This window comes from Syngnathoides biaculeatus, chromosome 18 (assembly GCF_019802595.1).
Source record: "Syngnathoides biaculeatus isolate LvHL_M chromosome 18, ASM1980259v1, whole genome shotgun sequence".
In the NCBI taxonomy this organism is placed as follows: Eukaryota; Metazoa; Chordata; class Actinopteri; order Syngnathiformes; family Syngnathidae; genus Syngnathoides; species Syngnathoides biaculeatus.
This window is the reverse complement of record NC_084657.1, coordinates 17,723,398-17,743,097: the sequence shown is the minus strand read 5'-3', so window position 1 is coordinate 17,743,097 and position 19,700 is coordinate 17,723,398. Positions and strand designations below refer to the sequence as shown.

General features: G+C 40.0%; 1 long non-coding RNA gene across 1 annotated transcript; it reads left to right on the top strand.

The window, feature by feature from the left end:
- Positions 1–4,343: 4,343 nt before the first annotated feature.
- Positions 4,344–5,743, top strand: LOC133491453 (uncharacterized). The gene is made up of 3 exons (XR_009792412.1): positions 4,344–4,460; positions 4,758–4,820; positions 5,542–5,743. It is a non-coding gene; the product is annotated as an uncharacterized LOC133491453 (long non-coding RNA).
- Positions 5,744–19,700: the final 13,957 nt, after the last annotated feature.

The window sequence follows — 19,700 nt, the reverse complement described above, 5'->3', positions numbered from 1 at the left end:
CAAATCAAAACATAGACCATGAGTGACGTCTTTTGGGTCCGTATACAGTACAATGGAAATACTGAACATTTTTGTACGGTTCCAAACTGAATCAAACTCTACCGCTACATATGTGGAAATGGAGCTTTTAAACCCTCTGCTTGTTCACTAGAGCAAGCATACATAAGATGAAAATTAATACACATTTAGTGTATCTTATAAGTGCACCTTTAAATTGATACCTTTACTTCACCCTAAAACTGGATTACCAAAAAGCTAGTACCACCACCAGCCCTTATTGCGACTTTGTGATAACTATTCCAGCTTTTGTCTGTGTGCTTGACCCTTCTTCCACCTTTCTGGTGGGCCAATAATGCCAGCAGGAAATTGAAGATTTGGTTCATCTGTGCTTTGTGCTTTGAAGCACTGGGGAACATGTGCCAAATCAGTCCCAAATTTGGGTCATTCCCAAATGAAATGAGACCACCACATTAGCTTTACACATGACTAATAAACCAGTCATGATAAATACAGCATACTGCATCTGGCACACCTCCACCATCAGCGATGTTTCCACGATGGAAAATAAAGGATAATGTTGCTTTAAACTCCTAACAATAATATCTTCCTAACTGAAACAATGCACAGTTCGAACACCTTTAATATGAAAACATCGACTGAAACACAAATTATACTAGGTTGCAAAACTCAAATTGGTGGCACATTATAATTCCCCTTCCAGTTGACCCAGATTAAATGAGCAATGGCACAATACCACTCACTTGTTGTATGAAGAGTTGGCCCATTGCAAGGGGCCAAAATATTATCATAAGATGACAATGGAAAATGGAAAATAACAATCATCCATAAATCGCAAATACCAATACTTTTTCATGGATGTAACAGAAGGCAATGTATTATATTTATAACTGGCATCCTCATTCTTATGTACAGAGACAATTACTGTATATATGTGCAGGTTCATGACTCACAACAGGAAGTCATGATGCAAATCTGATCTAAGATCATCTCAATATTCCCACATGAGCCCCGTCTTAACTATGAACCCACTTTAGCAGTTTGTAAATGGAGTGGGTTCAAGAGAGGCAATCAAAATGGTAATGTTATCGTTACTGTCCCGTGTTGACCACCTACAGTAAGTCCACTATACTAATAATGATTATCAGTAGTCAAATATCCAAGGAAAACACATTTTATAATGGCATTTTATGGATTGCTACCATAGTTGTCCTTTAGAAAATGTATGGGTTTTTTTTCCAGACAATATTTCCAAATGTCAATTTAGCAGGAAAAAGTGGTCCCTTTCCAATTTGTTTACGGAAGTGTAACAAAATGGATTTTCCATTTCTTTTCAAATCTGTTTTTTAGGGGTTGTGGCTAAAATGGCACCCAATGACAGATGATGTTGAGCATGAGTCGCCCCTCCCCCACTGACTAAGAACTCAGCGGCTTCATTCCACCAACAGCTTTCCGTTATTGCGCAACTCTGCCTTTTCTAGCTAGCTAGCTATCTGCATGTTTCAAATATGCAAGACAACCACTGATGCAAAGGAAGGCACCCAACTTCGTACATAATGGAGGAGGGCCGAATCATGCTGTGGCCCATGGTGCGTTTGGGTGGAGTCGCACGAATGATGGTTGGTGAGGATAGATACTTAAAGTCGGCGGACATTTAAGTCGCCAGTGGTTTTCACCAGCTCATTCTGTATTTAATAAGGGTAGCGACTAATGTCTGTTTGCATACCGGTCAAGAGGTCAAAGTGCTCTTCCACACAGAGACATTATGCTGGAGTGTCCTTGTACCACATTTAATCATCCATTATCTGAGCTGCTCATATTTACAAGGGCTATCCCAGCTGTCTTCGGGGAAAGGGCAGGATACACACGAACACTTGCAATCACACCTAAGGACAATTTAGAATCTCCAACTAATGCATTATTTGGAATGTGGGATGAAACCAAAGTGCCTGAATAAAACCCACACAGGCAGTTGGAAAATGTGCAAACTCCAAACAGGCGGAGCCGGCAATTGAACCCCGGCTTTAACTAGGTGGTGGTCTACTACATTTGTTAAGCCTTGTATATATTATAGATCAATCGGATTGTGCTTAGCTGAGTGCATGCTGTCATCATTAAATAAAGACAGTCACAGCAGAGAGGCTATTATAAAGGTGTTCTTAAGTGTACCATTACCGGTCAAAGAATTAGTGATGCAGGCCTTTAAAATGAAGTAAGGGAAGGCTCATTATAGAATGGCTAAGCATATTGAACCAGTGGAATCATTGCCATAGTGCACACCGTAGCAATAGTCAATACGTCAACATTTTTTTGTCCAAGATGGTGTTCTCTTCCTACAATGGGTTTTCTCAACTCGATTCTTAATGTATAAGAAATTCTACCAAAAATGTCATCCGGGATTACATCTGCTCTTTTTTCATTCTAATAAAAACAGCTTTTACAACATGCCCTTTGTTCCCAGCGCTAATGAGAATACACGACTGGCAGCGGAGGGGATGGGGGGGTACTTTTGTCCTTCAAGCAGCAAGGCAAAAACATTCAAATTAATTCACATAAAAGTGTATGTAGGAAGTGTTCCGCACTGTGTCTTGCTGACCTTTATTACATTGCTTCCACCATTACTCACTGTCAGCTCGCTTCATTGTTTCAAGAACTTTGCCATCGCTTGCCACAAGCCGCTTTATTTTTTGTTTCTTTTTTTGAAGAATTACTTGAGTCACTCTTTGAGGACAATGAAAACCCTTCTGGGTAAAGTACTAATTGATATTTAAATTGACAGCTTTCAACAAGATTTTGCAACCTTTGCTTTGAAATACAAGCTTTATAACTGCTGAGTGTATGTGGATATTTTTTTTTTTTTTTCACAACAATGAAGATGAATGACAAAATTGCTTTTTTTGTGGAAGAATAGGGCCAAATTGTCTATGCTTATACTAATTCAGACAACGTTGTGTCTGTGTATTGTGTGTGTGTTCTTGGTTCCTGGCTAAGAAGACCCAGGTTTGGAATTGGTGCTATCTGCGTGGAACTTGTGTGAATTCCACTCTCATTCTAAAAAAATATGCAGGTTAGGATATTTGAAGACTAAATTGTTCTCTTGGTGCAAATAGAGCCTGAGGGATTGTTTGTCAACATGTGGTCTGCAATGGAACTGGGAAGGGCTCATCCAAAAAGGTGAGGTCACTTTCTATCAGGGTCGCCAGTCCTTTTTTAAATTGAAAGCTACCTCTTCGGTACTGACTAAAACAAATATTTTTAGAACAAGCCCAGTTGGCCTCTCATGTGCCTGTGTGCACCAAGTTGGTGACCCCCGTTTGGTATAAATCAGGTTTGCTCTTCAGGAAAAGCTTAACAAATGTAACTCAGTTAACTGAAAGTTACAAAAGAAAAACAGGGTTGTGGAAACGTTCGTGTTCATCCAATAACCAATCTCAATTCAATTTCATTCCAATTTTCTATTTCATTGACAAAAAGTTTCTACACAAAGTTGGAGTTTGGCTATGGGAACATTTTTGGCTATACTGCCATGCGATGGTCTTTTGTCACAGTAGAAAATAGACTTCCTAAAATTCTATCCGCAAGTGTGGTACAGACTTGTCCAAAACATCTGCAAACAATGAAAAACAAGAACATTAAGGAAAAACTCTGTCTTATTTAGAAGACTTTCTCCATCTCCCACTTCCCTTCAGTGGGTCTTCTGTTAAATCCTCATGTTCCTTCCCTTGCATGCCTACGTCTACTTAAGGTATCAGCCTGAGATCATACATGATGAGAATACACAAGCACGCTGTCATGTCGCAGCGTTATGCAAGTGTGTATGACGCATATACGTGCATGTCTGGGAGGGCCGTGCATGACACTGTCACAGTAGACTGCTTCTACTGGTGGCAGCTGTCTCCTTGTGTATCCCTGTATGTGGTGACGCCTCATCATTGTTGTGCTGCAGCGCTCAGGACACATTGAGCCTGCCTCAGGTTACCCCCTCCTCCGAAGAGGAAAGATACCCCAGGGTTACAAGTTCTTAATTGCATGCCAAACCTGGGAGATGTGAGTGCATGCGTTTGAGTTTGTGTGTGCGTATGTCTGCGTGTGTGTGTGTGGTGTGTGTGTGTGTGTGTGTGTGTGTGTGTGTGTGTGCGTGTGCGCGCGTGCACGTTATAAATGTGTATTTGCAGTCTTGTTGGTATTTTGGGACAGCTCACAGATCAAAGCGGATGAGAAAAGAAAGCCATGCAGTTCTGTCTTTATGATCTTACCCAAGGGCATGCTAAAGTGAATACATCATGATAGACTGAATGCATCCTTCTGTTATTTGGAGCAGCCTGGGCTCTTGCTGATTCTTTGAGTAAACAACATCTCCACAGACAGCAGTTTTATCGTATTAAGTCAATATACCATTGAAAATCTGGTCTACCGCTGGTCGAATTGATTCACCTGAAAAGGTATGTTGCTGCCTGGGGTTGGTTTAAACCGGGTGGGTTCTGACAGAAGGATTTACCGATCAAAATACATTCTGCAACAGGGGGAAGTACGCTTTTAATGACAGCCGTTTTATCGTATTAAGTCAATATACCATTGAAAATCTGGTCTACCGCTGGTCGAATTGATTCACCTGAAAAGGTGTGTTGCTGCCTGGGGTTGGTGAAAACCGGGTGGGTTCTGACAGAAGTATTTACTGATCAAAATACATTCTGGAACAGGGGAAAGGACGCTTTTAATGTGCACCCAATTTCGCTTAGATGCCACCCCTGAGTTGCATTTCTGGGACCATCGCCACCTTTGCCCTCCCTTTGCAAGCCATTGTAAGTAGAAATGGGAAGAAATTGATTTATTGTAATTTCTCATGTATCGTGCACCCCCCCGCCCCCCCCCCCCCCCTCCGGTCACCAGTCAGTCACTGGGCACTTATAGATACAGACAAACATTTCCACTCACATTCAAATTGTCACTGAGTGGGAACTCAATGCTCACTGCCCGCACAAAAGTCAGGCAAGTGTACCACGACACCACCACTGAGGATCATGGGAGTGCTGGAGCCTCTCCCAGCTATCTTCGGGCAGGAGGTGGGGTAAACCCTGAACTGGTTGCCGGCCAATCATAGGGCACATAGACAAACAATCATTCGCACTCACAATCCCACTTACAGTAATTTAGAGTCTCCAATGAAATTATACACACAACACAGCAACATGGAGCAACTTACTGACAGTATTCAGATTGTTGTCAGGTGTTCCTCAAAGCCCAATGGAAAGTCGGGAAAAAGAATTTCCTGCATCACATTGTAGAGGATGAAAAGGGAGGGGCAGGAAGAGCAGCTGATAGACAAACAGGGGGAAGCAATTTTAAATTAAGATTTATAAAAATACAAAGTAATTTCTTGATACTGTCCATATATACTAACAAGCGACATCTGCTGGTTGGTCAAAGCACATATTTGCATCGTTTCCATCTCTTTTTTTTTTTTCATTTCCAAACAAAGTAAAGTTTAGACCATTTCCAAGTAAACCAGTGTCATGTTTGCAGGAGTGAGTGGAGCCTCAGGGAGAAGAACAACTCAAGCCTGGCACACAAGGCCATCCAACACAGTGAGAGAAGGCTGTGAACCGTTACACCCCGTAGCGTGTCAACGTTCTTTTCCTGACTGGATATGTCACTCCCTTCCTGATGTCAGCGCATGATGATGCTTGTTTCATCACACGTAACAGATGTTTTTGAAGGAAGAAGATCCGCCTGACCTTCTATTTTTGAGTTGTTAATAAACAATTGCGAATTATAATTTTATTGCGGTTTAATTGCACTGCAATGTTGCTTTAATATGCTTTAGAATCGGTACATTCATCAATAAGGATACAATGAAGCATAGGGTCCCTTTAAAAGCTACCTTTTAGAAGCTGGCATGTTTCACCTTGTTTTTTTTTCTTGTTGTGACACTGTTCTGTTTAAACAGTACCAACACAGAAGAGAGCAGAGAAAATATGCGAAAATATGGTGGACCCTTGCCAGTTAGTGCAGTTGAAGCACACAGTAATAACTTAACAACAAAGATGCTCAATTTTATGTGGCTTCCAGCATACATTTTTCATTATTGTCTATATTTACTATAGAATTCAGGTAACCTTAAATTTAGCTGTCTGGGGTTGGTAGATGTTGGGCAAGCTCTACCAGATTCCATTGTTGAGACCCACGTAGTATGCTTGGTTTTTCAAATACAGCCACAATCACTCGTCACATGAGCATCTTGGCACTGAGCCACGTGCCCTCTCTCCCGTTGTGTGCTCACATTTGTTCAATTGCAACTGTCGGATTCAAATCAAGTGCAATTTGTTTGTTTTATAAGTAGTAGTAGACACATAGCAGCAACCCAACTTAATCAGGGTCGGAAAGAGGAGGCCGGGAATCAAATCGATGCTTCATCCTCCCACTCGCAGGATTGAGGAGGGAAGGCAGACCTGAAAGATAAATTGCCCCAGCACACACTGTGTTGGATTTGGTCAGTGAGCATGATCATTGTCAGGGAGACACATTTGTTAGTCCGTGTTGTAGCTGTAGGTGATATGGGTTATCTGACATGCTTGGATCCATCAAAGGGCAGTTTGTGATGCATTGAAGTATTTGGCCTCCCAGGGGGAGAAACAATTATACACCGATAACACTGAAACCCACTGTGTAATGAGCTAAAAGCAAAAACAACACCTGTAATTTAAAAGTCCACACCTCTGGCTAAGAGCAATAGTAGGTGCTGTCAGCAAATTGCACCTTGCGCCATGAACATTTCCAGGCTCCTCTCAAACATCTGCCATATGTTCCTGATGTTTGAGGGGTGCTTAACGTGTCAAAAGCACTTAAGAATACAAAGTAATCGGTACTTGGGGTGCTTGTCAAGTCGCGTTAGAAGACACAGATGCAAATGAAGGCTGCAGATATGGGAAAATGATCAAAACCAGCACCTTCCTTACCTACTTACAGCAGATCTGACATTTTTTTGCAAATCATGAATAACTTATATGGAAAAGCATCATAAATACAAGCATGAAATACTGTAACGCAGAAATGAGGACAATTGGCAAGCAAATCTGCCTCATTGTTGTGAGGTTCAAATCTCAGCTCCAGCCTTCCTGTGTGATGTTGTTGATTTTCGCCCATGTCTTCCTTTCTGGACCAATCTACTTCCTTAATTGCAATTCTATCTTCCTCAAGCTGTATAGCTTATTAACAGTGATAAAAGTACAATATATGAGGATCACCGATCAGGGTGTCCGAGATTAAGCTTCGGAGTGAAAGGAAGAGCCGACATCGAAGGATCCAAACGTGACGTCGCAATGAACACTTGGTCGGGACAAAGTGACAAGGCACCTTGATATCACCATCCAAAAATCAGAGCAAAGTGGTTTTCTATGTTACGAAGAACAAGCAAGGTATATTTAGACATCAAATATTAGTAAGAAATTGGGCAGTGTCATTGTGAACCATGGATTATACAGGAGAGCGCTCAGAAAACCAGAACTTTAATTTTAACTGGCATGAAGCTGGAAAGGGTCACAAAACTCTAAAACTCTCTAAGTGCCTTCATGTTCATCAGTCCTTGATAATACTGACTGTCTATAAATGGAGGAATGGATCGCATTGAAGTTTGGCGGGTCCATTGTGAATGATTTTATTGTTCTTTACAACACAAACTCTCAGTATTGTGATCATGAATGGTTAAAATTGATGTTATATTAACACTCAGCACACCTCATAGGAGCAGTAACAGTCGGTGGACAGTTTTGTAACTGCATGTGTGGCATTTTCTACAAGCCTGCTCAACTCATTTGTGTTTGAGTGCTAATTAGTCAAGCAGGTGGGAAGCCATTAATGGACATACGCTCGGTTCTTAACAGAAAAACAATAGTGTCCTAGTTTATGGAGGACATAAGAATATGCAGTACAATTCTGCAATTGTAAAGAGCCAACAATGAAGAACCATGACACACTATCACAGGAGCAATAATACAATGTAGTGATATAGAAACAACACCAATTAGATGTATCGCAGACCAGTTAGTCAATTAAGCCAGGTAATGTTTGTTTCCTGTGTAACCTGCTGTGGGCAAAAATAAACGAACAAACGAAATAAAAACATTAACGTTAGCTGTTGTCTGAATGCATGATCACTGGCAGTTACACTGCAAAGGCAACAATGGTGGCTCTTTAAACTAGATATATTTTCACTTCATAACCTGAGCATATTGTTCTATTTCAAATATTTAACTCAACCTAAGTATCTAAATCCTCTCATTCTTTGAGAATTGCAAAATTTTACAAAGGCCAGATCAGGACTGGCCATGAAAGTATAACTCAATTTTTGAGAAAGTGATAATCATCAGAGATCAGATATTAGACACGTGGAAATGTAGCTGGAGGGAAATTTAATCTTCCAGAGATTGTTCTCCAACTATCCCCTAACTCGCTTTGAGGAGGGTTCAAATGGCGTGTAGCGGGGAATGAAGCCTCTGAATTGAATTTCGGCAGAACTTGTTATTTCCAGGCAGGACTGTTGAATGCTGGACTACTCAGAGCTGTGCTTCTAATTAATGGCTTCATCTGTACACTTGCCATCAATCATTGTCATGCATCTTGGTGTGGATATCATTCAATGTGAAACAATTTGCCCTGACAGTCCTGAAACTGCAATTGAGACTGCTTATATGAGCCCTGAGATGGAACGTAAACAATTGACTTTCATTGTGAGCTTCCTCTGCCATCTTGTGATGGATGTCCAAGGCCAGGCAAGTATTCATGCTCCTTAACCTGTGTAGTCGTGACATCAGTCTCATCCTCCGTTTTGACCCTCATGACAATACCGTACTTCATTCTCATTGTTATAAATGTGCTAACTACTCAAAGTCCCTGTCAGCAAATGTAAAAACCCACATCAGTAAGTCAGAGCGATAATCACACTTTGGAGAACTCACTCCCACCATGATCGGGAAGGACGCACCAATATGCACGAGAGGGCTGAGAAAAGAAGGTATAACAAAAGCAATTGAAATGGTAATTGCCTTGTGTTTGACTGTTGACCAATCCAGGCTATAAACTACATTTTGACTGACATCAGCTGGAAATAATATGAAAATGGCTGTCTGGTTGCATCTGCCCAAAGTTCTCTAGAATAGTGTCCAGTTTGCTCGTTGAGACCCTGAACAGGATAAGGGGCGGAAAGTTGATGGAAGAATATCATTTAATTAGTTTCTATGCCGCGCCACCATGGAAGTGCTGCACTGTGATTGGTCAGTCTGTTTTTGTGACTGACCAAAATGTCAATTGTTAGCCCCCCATTCAAAATCATGGAATTTTTTTCTTTGAAAAGGGAAAAAAATGAAGTTAACATTTCCCCTTTATTTGGTAGAGTTCAAGATCAAACTTTTGGAAAGGAATTTTCAAAATAATTTATGACCAACATGAAGTCGTTTATGCATCTGGAAGACATGTTAAAATACAATTTCTCAGCAACAATGGTAATTTAAGTCTAAATCCCGTTTTCAGACCAATCTGAATGAATGGTGCTAAGGGAAAACACCTCAGGCTAAACTGGGCAGTCCAGTTTAGGCAAAAAGAGAAGACAATCGCAGTAGCTCAGTAAGAAGAGAGCAGGATGCAGAGGCAGTAAATTGAGCTGCTGGTCCCCCCGTTTACATAAGGAGCAAGAGGCAGAGGCTGTGCTTGTGCTTGCCTAAAATGGGTCACATCCACAGCACTGCATTTGTACTAAGTGACAGCCCTATTAATCATGGAAGGGCTGCTGTTGGTGCCCATTGGCTTTGCTCAGCAGGTGATTTGTCCCTTTAGATGCGATGAGGGTGATTCCACACCCCACTTCGACACCCCCTACCCCCTTTTCCTCCTGTTCCTTGATTGCCAGATGCTGAAATGGGTTTTGCTCGCATGTTCACCCCGTCACCGATTCTCAACATCCTTAGTTTTAATGCTCACTCGTCACGTTTTCTTTCTATTTTCTTTTTTTCCTGCCCTTGGAAAGTTTCCCCTTTTAAAACTGACACTCACTTTCCTATCCAAAGACTCACTCACCCCTCTTAAAACATTCCTTCTCAGTTCCAGGAGATGTCAGGTTGTCAAACTGCTTGTCTATACTTAAAAGAAAGAGAAGCTGAAGGCTTCGGAGCCAGCATTTCATCACCGAGCCCTTTTGGTAAGTGTAGTTGAAGTCCACCATTTGCTCGACATCATCTTGGCTAAGCTCCATTGAGAGCGTGGATGGAGTCATTCAATTGCCAAAAAGTCCTGACAGTTCACCATATTTAAAGCACTTACCTTGACTGCACATTCTTAGAGTAGATATTGATGCATATTAAGTAATAACAGCAGACGATAAATCAGCATAAATGCCAGTGATCTCAGAAATCAGCAGATATCTGGTTCAAGAATGTCACACACCTGGCAATAGGTTAAAGTTGATGAGACCCATCAAGCTTTGTTTGCAATGCACTCTTAAAACTAACCACAATTTACTACATCTAGTGCAAGTGACTATAAATGACACAAGATAAGAACATTGCTTGACTTTGCCTGTAACTGCTGCTCATAGTTACATCAGTCAGATTTGAACATCATTTATCCGAGTTGCCTTAAGAACTCAAGATTAGTGGTTTATGTGTATATGAAAGCACCCTGGGATTAAATCACGTTTGAACACCAAAGATGCACAAATGGACAGTTACATTCTGTACCCGCCGAAGCATGATTTAGCTATGAAGTGTTCAGTGTCTTAAGGTCTTTAAAGAGTTTCAACCAGATTGTCAATGTCATCTCAATGTTGTCATTTGTTTTTTTTTTTTTTATGCCAAGTTAATCTTATTCATGACTGTTGAGCCTGAAGCTCTTACTGATAATACATTTTGTATCAAGGATAGAAAGAAGACTGGTCAGCTAGTGGTCTTTGTTCTATGAATAATTATTTATTAAAAGACACTATTGACAAAGTGCTCTGCTGGTGTAGTTGTTGACTGAACATCTTCAAACTTCATATTTCAGCAAGAATTTGAATTAAAATCATCCACGTACTCTTGAGTTCCAGACGTTTCTGCCGCAAGGCCTGAAATGAGGTTGTTCCAATTTCTCAAGCTTATTTACATCACTAGCAAAGATCTGCGCCTTTCGTTTCTGCTCCCAAGTCAACGATGTCATGAAAAACACGTGTACTCTCACAAGTGAGTCTTCTACACAGAGGAAAGTGGGCGGTCTTCGCTAAATATGGACAAAGTGGATACAAAGATGTGTCAAACACAAATAGCTGTCTGTGGGGCTTTTGCTGTATACTCCTATGACAAAACCAAGGTGTTTTTTTTTTAAATGAAATTGACACTTTTGTGTTAGAGAGTAGGTTAGGTTTATTAGGGATTAGGGATATTTACATCAATGTCCTTAAGTAGACACGTGACCAGAATGACCTCATAAATGCAAATTAGGGATAATAAGAATGAGGGCTAATTAGGTATATGGAAAAAAACTCTGTTTAGGTCATGTGAATTTTGAAATGAAAGACCACTAATGCTTAACTCCTCAAAAACAGTTAGCCCTGCTTACAACAGATCTGTACAGTTTTGAAGATGCCACGGACTGTCCAAATCAGGGTGTGTGAACATAAATTGGTACACTATAGTCAAGTTGAGACTTTAGTCGTGTTCATCAAATTTGAATTTACTTTGTTGTGGGGGGGCGGGGGGCAATTCAACTAAAGTCTGATGGAGTTCCATACAAATTCTGGCACAGTTCATTTGTGGTGAAACAGAGTTCTGACTTCCACTCATACAATACACATGATTAGATCCATTGACTCAAGTTTGTTTTAAAACTCCATATTGGTGATGTAATGGCAGGTAATGAAAAAAAAAACAAACAGATGAGACTATTGAGTTATCGAACATATCTTTGGCTAAATTTGCTCAAGATTCCTCTTAGCGTGCACTTAGCAATTTAGTTTAATGGTCCTCTTTCACTCACTATTCCACGGGGAATAGCCATCTTCCTGTTTACATTCTTTATAAGCTAACAAGAGTCAAGAGTGATATCGCATTTTAGTTGGCTTGCATTTTTTTTTTACATGCAAAAAGACACCACACTCTACAACTGAGTGAAATCCACAGAATGTTATCTAAAGGTGTAAAAGCACCCTGAGACACTGTGCCACCATCTAATACAGTATCAGGTCATGAAGCTTTTAAGAGCATTCAAATCAATATTAATGGAATCCATAGGCATTCAGCAAATTTAATATCGGCAAAAATTGAGAAGCTGATTGTTGAAGAATATGATGAATAACATCGCCATGGATGAGCATAGTCTTAGGTAAGGTTTATCATTCCTGATTGGATGTGACTTACATTTTTACATTTATGACTGAAGAATATTTTCATTTGCTTTCATTTTTGATTGAATACTGAATATCGTGCTCATGCAGTGCTGTTTTTACTTTACATTTTATTCTCCTTGAGTTTAATTCTGCTAAATGTCAGTCACAAGATACCCAGAGGAGTTAACTGGCATACCTACCCAGAGAACAGATTCTTGTAGCTGCTACTTCCTCTAACGGAGTATGTTTTTTTTTACACCTGAATTAGTTTAAAAAAAAAACGGGGAAAAAAGGTTTATAGAAATTGTTGTCAGCAATATATGACCTCAGAGAGAATATTGCGATTGCAAGACATATCTAATACACGCTTTGCTATATCACGCTTACTAGCTATGTTTGTGTGTAAAATAATGACTTTTCCCAATCCAATCATCCGCGAAAATAGTCAAACTGCAGGTGATTCCATTGACCAACTATACTTTTTTCTGGACAGTACATTACCGCCAAGGGAGAAGGGCACAAATTGTATATACCTTCACACACTGCTACAGCGAGCTGGTCAATGTTTTCCACACCAACAGGCCAGAAGGACACCCTTGTGCATTCTTTAAACTATTTATATCTGACACTAATGACTCCTGTTAGCAATATCCATGTGTCTAGTTGCCCTTTTAGTCCCACCAGCTCATGTCTTTTCTCAGTCTTTTTTCCCTACATTCCATACATTCTTTCTCTGGAGGTTCATAAAAATAAACGGAGAAAGTAGAGTATATCATGAAAAGTGAGGTAGCTCGACCTCCAATAGCCTACTTGATTATTTTTCTTCTACATAAAATAGTGGCGACTGAATCAACAGCGATTTACTGGTTACCAGCCAAGAAGTGCATTCCATTTGCCTCAATTGCTTCAAGACTTGATTGTGTGGTGCACTCATTCCACACAATCTTAACAATAAATTGATTATTGAACCCACCGCATAGAAGTCAGTTACTGTGTGGTGCTCACTAAAAACAGAGAACATCAATTTTTCCAGTGTGATCAAGGTTCCTTAAGTCTTAGTGCAGTATAAAATGTGTGGGCACATCTTTCTGCAGTTCTGCCACGAAGGGAAATCCTTTTATACGCCCGGTAGTACACATTTAGATTCAGTAATCAAAATCAGGCTAAGGTAAGGGTAAGACAAAAAGTACTAAGCTTTATTTCAATACTTTTGGTCTATTTATCGTGTGCTTGTCCCAGAGTTCTGTAAAATTGTCTTTTGTTGTGATGTGTTTACTGACATGAGTCAAAACCGTGATGATGCTGAGATGTTTGCCGAATCGCAGCGGGGGAAGATGACACCATTATATGCAAAAGCAAAACAAATGCTCTCCCACAGTTTCTTTGCCTACTTATATATATATATATATATATATATATATATATATATATATATATATATATATATCACTTTGAACATCTCTTTTGCCATCCAGCCACATACGCTTTGAATGATCACGTTCCTTGGCATGAGAGTGCGATGTAATTAAGTCAGGGGAGCTGTGCGTTTGCAACGTGCAGCCTCTCCCGTCTCCTTGTGCGGATGATTACTGCCATCTTCAGGGCGAGGGAGGGTCCAGGCAAAGAGATGAGGCATGAAACAGGGGAAGTCATGCATCCATAGTCAAATCCCATCGTATTTCCTCAGATGAAGCGTTTCATCTGAATCAAAAGTCCAATTTAAACAAATGACTTGAAGAAAAGGCAAACAAAAACCCAAGGCTATATTTTAAATGTTGAATAGTTTTTCACTTCTATAGTTGCTTTTTACATTACTTTTAACACAGACTCATCATCACCACCTCATCATTCTGATGATGCAGCATCAGGAGCAATTTAGGGGTTCAGTATGCCTGATTAAAATTCCTATTGGCAAAAAAGTATTGGAGCTATATTCGGAATAATAATTTGTTTCTAGAAAATGTTACAAGATTTAGGGGTTTGCAGAACATTTTGGAGTCAATTTGAGTCATATACAAGACACACCTGATCATTTTCTTTCCTAATGGATAATACTCAGGATCAATGCTGAGTTGTAGCCTGTAACAGTCGATCTGCGGCATACACCCCAGATTGTTCGCAAGGCCAACATGGATAAACAACTATTCACACCAACAGTGGGCAAGTTACAATGTTCAAGTAACCTAAAATCTTTTTGAACAGTTGGAGGAAGCATGAGTGTCTGGAGAAAATTTATACAAAGACAATGCAAACTTCACTTTTCAAACCATTGATTGTGAGACACGTCTGATAACTACTAAAGTATCGAGCTGTGGCATGTATTAACTAAATAACCACTTAAGTTACCAAATATGGTTCCTTTGCAGCAACAACCCAATAACCCAAGTTTAGGATGGATGGGTGGATAGATGCGCAATATTAAATAGACTTCTGTGTTTATATCCCAACACAACCTTAATTAATACTTAGCAATTAAGCAATAATCTTCCTTTGCGAAAAGGTTCATTCTCCAGCTACTCTGGAGGCAGGTGTACTGGTATCGCTCTAATTGTGTGAACCAAGTAGCTTATAAAGACTAATTAGACGATGAAGCAATATTCAACGACTTTTATCTTGAAAGCATTATGTAAAATTGTATTTGCTGATAATGTCGATGTAATTTTACCATTTTCTGAAAGTGATTTTAAATAAAAATGCAACTTGAATGCAAAATGAAGATGATGAGGGAGATGTTTTTCTCCTTCATGGTAGTTTTTCAATGGTTATCCTGTTCAGCCCTCCTCAGTAAATGGATGCTGATCCACTTAGAACCATGCCTTCTGTTTTATTGCTCTGTTGAACATTTGGACTTGAACCAACAAAACATTAGAGGGATTTAGTTACAAGTTTTAACTTGCATAGTTAAGGGAAGGACAAAGACCATTAGTATGCATCTTAATACCTCACACGTGACACAACTTGGCCAATCGAATTGTTTGCCCAGAGCATGGTTTCATCTTTGATAGGCAAGCGGTGAGGAGAGAGGTCCAAGAACGGAATTTCATCTTTCACAAGCGAAGAAAAAGACTCTTCAAGTCTTTTTGTTGTTAATACGAGGCCAAGTTGGCTGCACAATGCGCAACTGCCTGACAGTTGGGAGGCCGTGGGTTCGAATCAGTGGCATTTCTAACATCTAAATTGGGGAGCGATGCAGAAAGACATTCATAAAGGAATATTTTATCTTCGCCCATATAAGTTTCTTGGGTTTACCCCCACTTTCCAAAAACTCGCATGGTAAGAATAAGTGAAGACTTCAAATTGTCCATGGAAGTGAATTGTTTGTGTATTTGTGCTCTGTGATTGGCTGGCCACGAGTTGAGGGTGTACCCTCCCTTTTGGCTAAAAGTCCGGCACAAATTTCACATGCAAGATAATGCATGATAGGTATGATGATGTTCTGGTTCCCTGCTGGTGAAGTGGACCACTTCAAATTTGAATTGAACATTCCTGGTCTACAAGGGACTGAATTGAAATTGGGTCTACGCTGCAGTGGCGTGAAAGTCAAACCTATACATTGATATAACCTTCAAGTCGTATAGCTAAATGTAACTTTTGGCAGTGTGCATGACAAGTGTTGCCCACACAAACTTGGCCATTGGAAACTTTTCAGGTGTCCAAATGTCCCCAGAGTCAGGCTGGCATTAGAAAGACGCATCCTGCTACCATGTTTCTCTTTCTATTCGTCTCCTCATTGCCGTGACTCTCCATCGTTTTCATGACATACCCCTGTCTGTGTCCCCATCAAAGCGGGTGGCGATGATTTCACCAACCTACCTGCGGGATTTGATATTCTCAGTCTGGGCGGCAGCGCTCCATCAATCACGCTTTGATCTGTGCACCATCCATCGCTAGCTGATTTCATCATCTTGACCCACAACGTTTACTGCACTCTGTATGTCCACTGTGGACTGTGGACTTCTCTGCCTCCCCAATAACAAATTAGGTACATCGTGTCTACTTTGACTTTCAAGAATTTTTTTATCACCAGAGTATCTGCAGGATTAAGCAACATTAAAGGCATTCAATCTTTGATTTTAGATTCGGTGGATTAACGTGGTGAAGTGCCCAAGGAATGTTTATTGTTCTCATCTATTCTGTGTTCTAAGTAAGTGTAAACAGCTGTATTTGCTCATGTTTGGAATATTATATTGGTGACAGCAGCTGCCATCTTAGTCAGAAGATCTTGTATGAGGTATTCTGGGCATCTTGTGTGTACAATCTCTCCTCGCTCTGGTGAGGAATAAACTACAAGGACAACCCTTGTGGCATTGCTGTGTTTATTACTGTAACATAGAAAACAGTGCCAAAGTAGTACCTCGCACAGCGCTCTTGAAATCATGGCAGCTGATGCAGTTATATTAGCTTGTCGAAGTGCAAACGTTTACTGCAGCAAACAGATTTAATTTAAATATATGGTAACATGGAATTTTTAGGAATATTTTCACAAGTGTTATGAGCTGAGCTAAATGTGGCCATCTGTGGTACAACATCTGATGCAAAGATATAAAATTGTAATAGCGGCACATACAGTATGAAGGCTACAAGCTTTTTAACTCCAGTCACAAATGTTTTGTTCTTCGTCTGCTCACTAGTGCCAGCTTTTAACCTCATCCTAAGTGTGAATAACCAAGAGAGGGATGAAGGTCAAAGGCAGACGTGAATATTATAAATACGGTAAACAACCACTATTTGTGGGTGATAGGGACCGAGTCCATCTGCAAATAACGAGAAAGAAATATGACTTAAAGATACACCCCATAATGTTTATAACAGTCTATTGTATATATATATATATATATATATATATATATATATATATATATATATATTATATATATATATATATATAAACTATAATCCCTGAAAACTTCAATATCACTTCAAAATCATTTTATAATCTTACCCTTAAAATAGCTAACAGTTTCTGTATCTCTGCCACTCAGCAGAGCAAAAATATGGTGCTGCACAGAATCGCCAATAACATGCCAGGCTAAACCATCTTCCCCAACATACAAAAATCCCCGTTTTTCAGACAAGATATAGAATTTCAACATACAGTGGAAGGAAAAAAAAGCGTGTGAACCTGTAGGAACTTTTTAAATTTGAGCATTAACTATTCACCCTATTGCAATTAGTTGACAATCAGTCGATAGTATACACCGGCTGGAACCCACCCGTGAGACTTATGTGAAAAAGTATAATCGAAAATGGGTGGCTGGATCATTAAAGTAAATGTTGTTTTTGTTCCCTGTTGGTCAGGAAACATCTGACCACAGTCCCGCCCATCGGCTGATTTGTCAGACTTTAGTCTCTCCTGTCTTCTGTCACCACCATTTCACCATCAACATGTCTCTCCCTCCCCCATGCCATTTGGCACTCAGTCTGTCTGGTCCATCTTGCTGTGTACTCGCTCCGTAGTTCTCCAAAAATATGTTTACAAACCAAAAGACTAGAACGGGCGTCACTGAAAAGCTGATTTATACCCACAGAGCACTTGTGACCACGTGCTTGTTGTTTGTGTAACGCCCCCATCATTTGCGTCACATTAAAAAAAAAAAATGAAATGACATGTAAAGTGTATTGTAATTGCACAGTTGTTAAAAGTTTGTTTTGTTTTTTTCCCCACAAAGGAGGACGGGTGAACAAAAATGTCGATTCCATGGAGGCGTGATGGTGTGGTGCCTGGAGCGAGAGGCAGAGAATTAGAATGTATTCCAGGTCTTGCAGCAAGTGGTGCATTGCTGCAACTCCTATCTAGGGAAAGGAGGGAGTTTAGAGGGTGTGTGGGTGCGTTCAGGGTAGGAGGGAGGGGGGCGTGCACGTGGGAGGGCTTCTGCAGAGAACTGTTGCTAGGAAACACTTGTAGCATCACATCTCCTCTTGTCTTGAAATGCCACAACTAACTGAAATGTCAGTCCCATCCACTGAGGAGCTTGAAGAGTGTCGGCCGAGTTTCTATTCAAGCATCCTTGCGTCAAAAGCATTCCCATAGAGAATCACTGCGAGGCTTTCTTGTACACAAAGAATGACTCGTGATACATCTCTCTATCTGGCTCAATGGCTTTTCTTTTACTTTTCCGTCTTTCATTGGGGGTGTTTATACCACCGTGTCCTCTCATATTTGAGTGCCACTAAGATTTCTTTCTACGTCGTTTATCAGTCCACTCCCGAATCCCTCTCCTGTTTCCCAATTCAAAGCCATCTGGACACCAAGGTACTCATCTGCTTAGACATTTGATTACCAAACGTGTCTGATGACTTTCTAATTAAGTGCCCTCGCTATATCGTAATTCAGAAAGATTAAAAAAAAAAACTTGCACAGTGACGCATCTCAAGAGAAATACACACTTGCATCTCATGAGCTGTGTGTCACCATGCAATGTGGAATTATTTGTGTATACGTCCATAACTGCTGAGCATATTTACTAATATTCTGCAAATCATCATGAAATAATGTCCTTCATATATTATAAGTCACATCATGTTTTTGACAAAAAAAAACGGACATGCTTTGATTTTATATTTAATAATGGTTTATTTCCAAGTACGTTGTTGAAGCGGCTGTTTGGTGCTAGTTAAGTCAATGATTATAGCTGTGAGAGCCTATTTTGTTCATGGTTTCCATCTGTTTTGGACTGTCATACCAGGAATTTGTAGAGGAAAATTTATTAGAAATGTCCACGCATATTTAGTTTATGCCCTCCTTATGTTTCTTCAAGACAGTATATCACAGACGCAGCATATCATGCTCTGTCTTGATTAAAGGCAAATATTTTGTCAGCAAAGCCAAACTTTTTTTATGTAATCTTTCTCCCATTTCGGGACTAATTAAATTAAATCAATCATGATGAAATATAATACAAAGTCCATCATGGGCATCCGCAGTAACATTACAGGAAGAAAGGCACAGGAATGATGCTATGCAGTACGGATGCAAAGACCGTAAACCTTAAAGTAGAACTAATCTTATGAGCCACATTTCACAATGCAAGGAAAAGAACAACATTTTCCCATAGAAATTATTGTTATATTTTATAGTGCAAGGAAAATGAAAAAGGGCCACATGTAGTATCTGCAATGTAACTTTGTTGATGACAATTCACTGGTTTCAGATGCAAGATTTTATATCAAATACTGTATGTACATCTCACAACACTGACACATAGCATTTTGTAGCTATACAGTGCTCAGAGGGCCATAACTCATTTTACAGTAAATATAAGAGCACTTTGAATTTTATACTGAGTGCAAGCTTAGAGTAGTTTCACTAAAGAAACAAGAGCCCTTTTTCTCT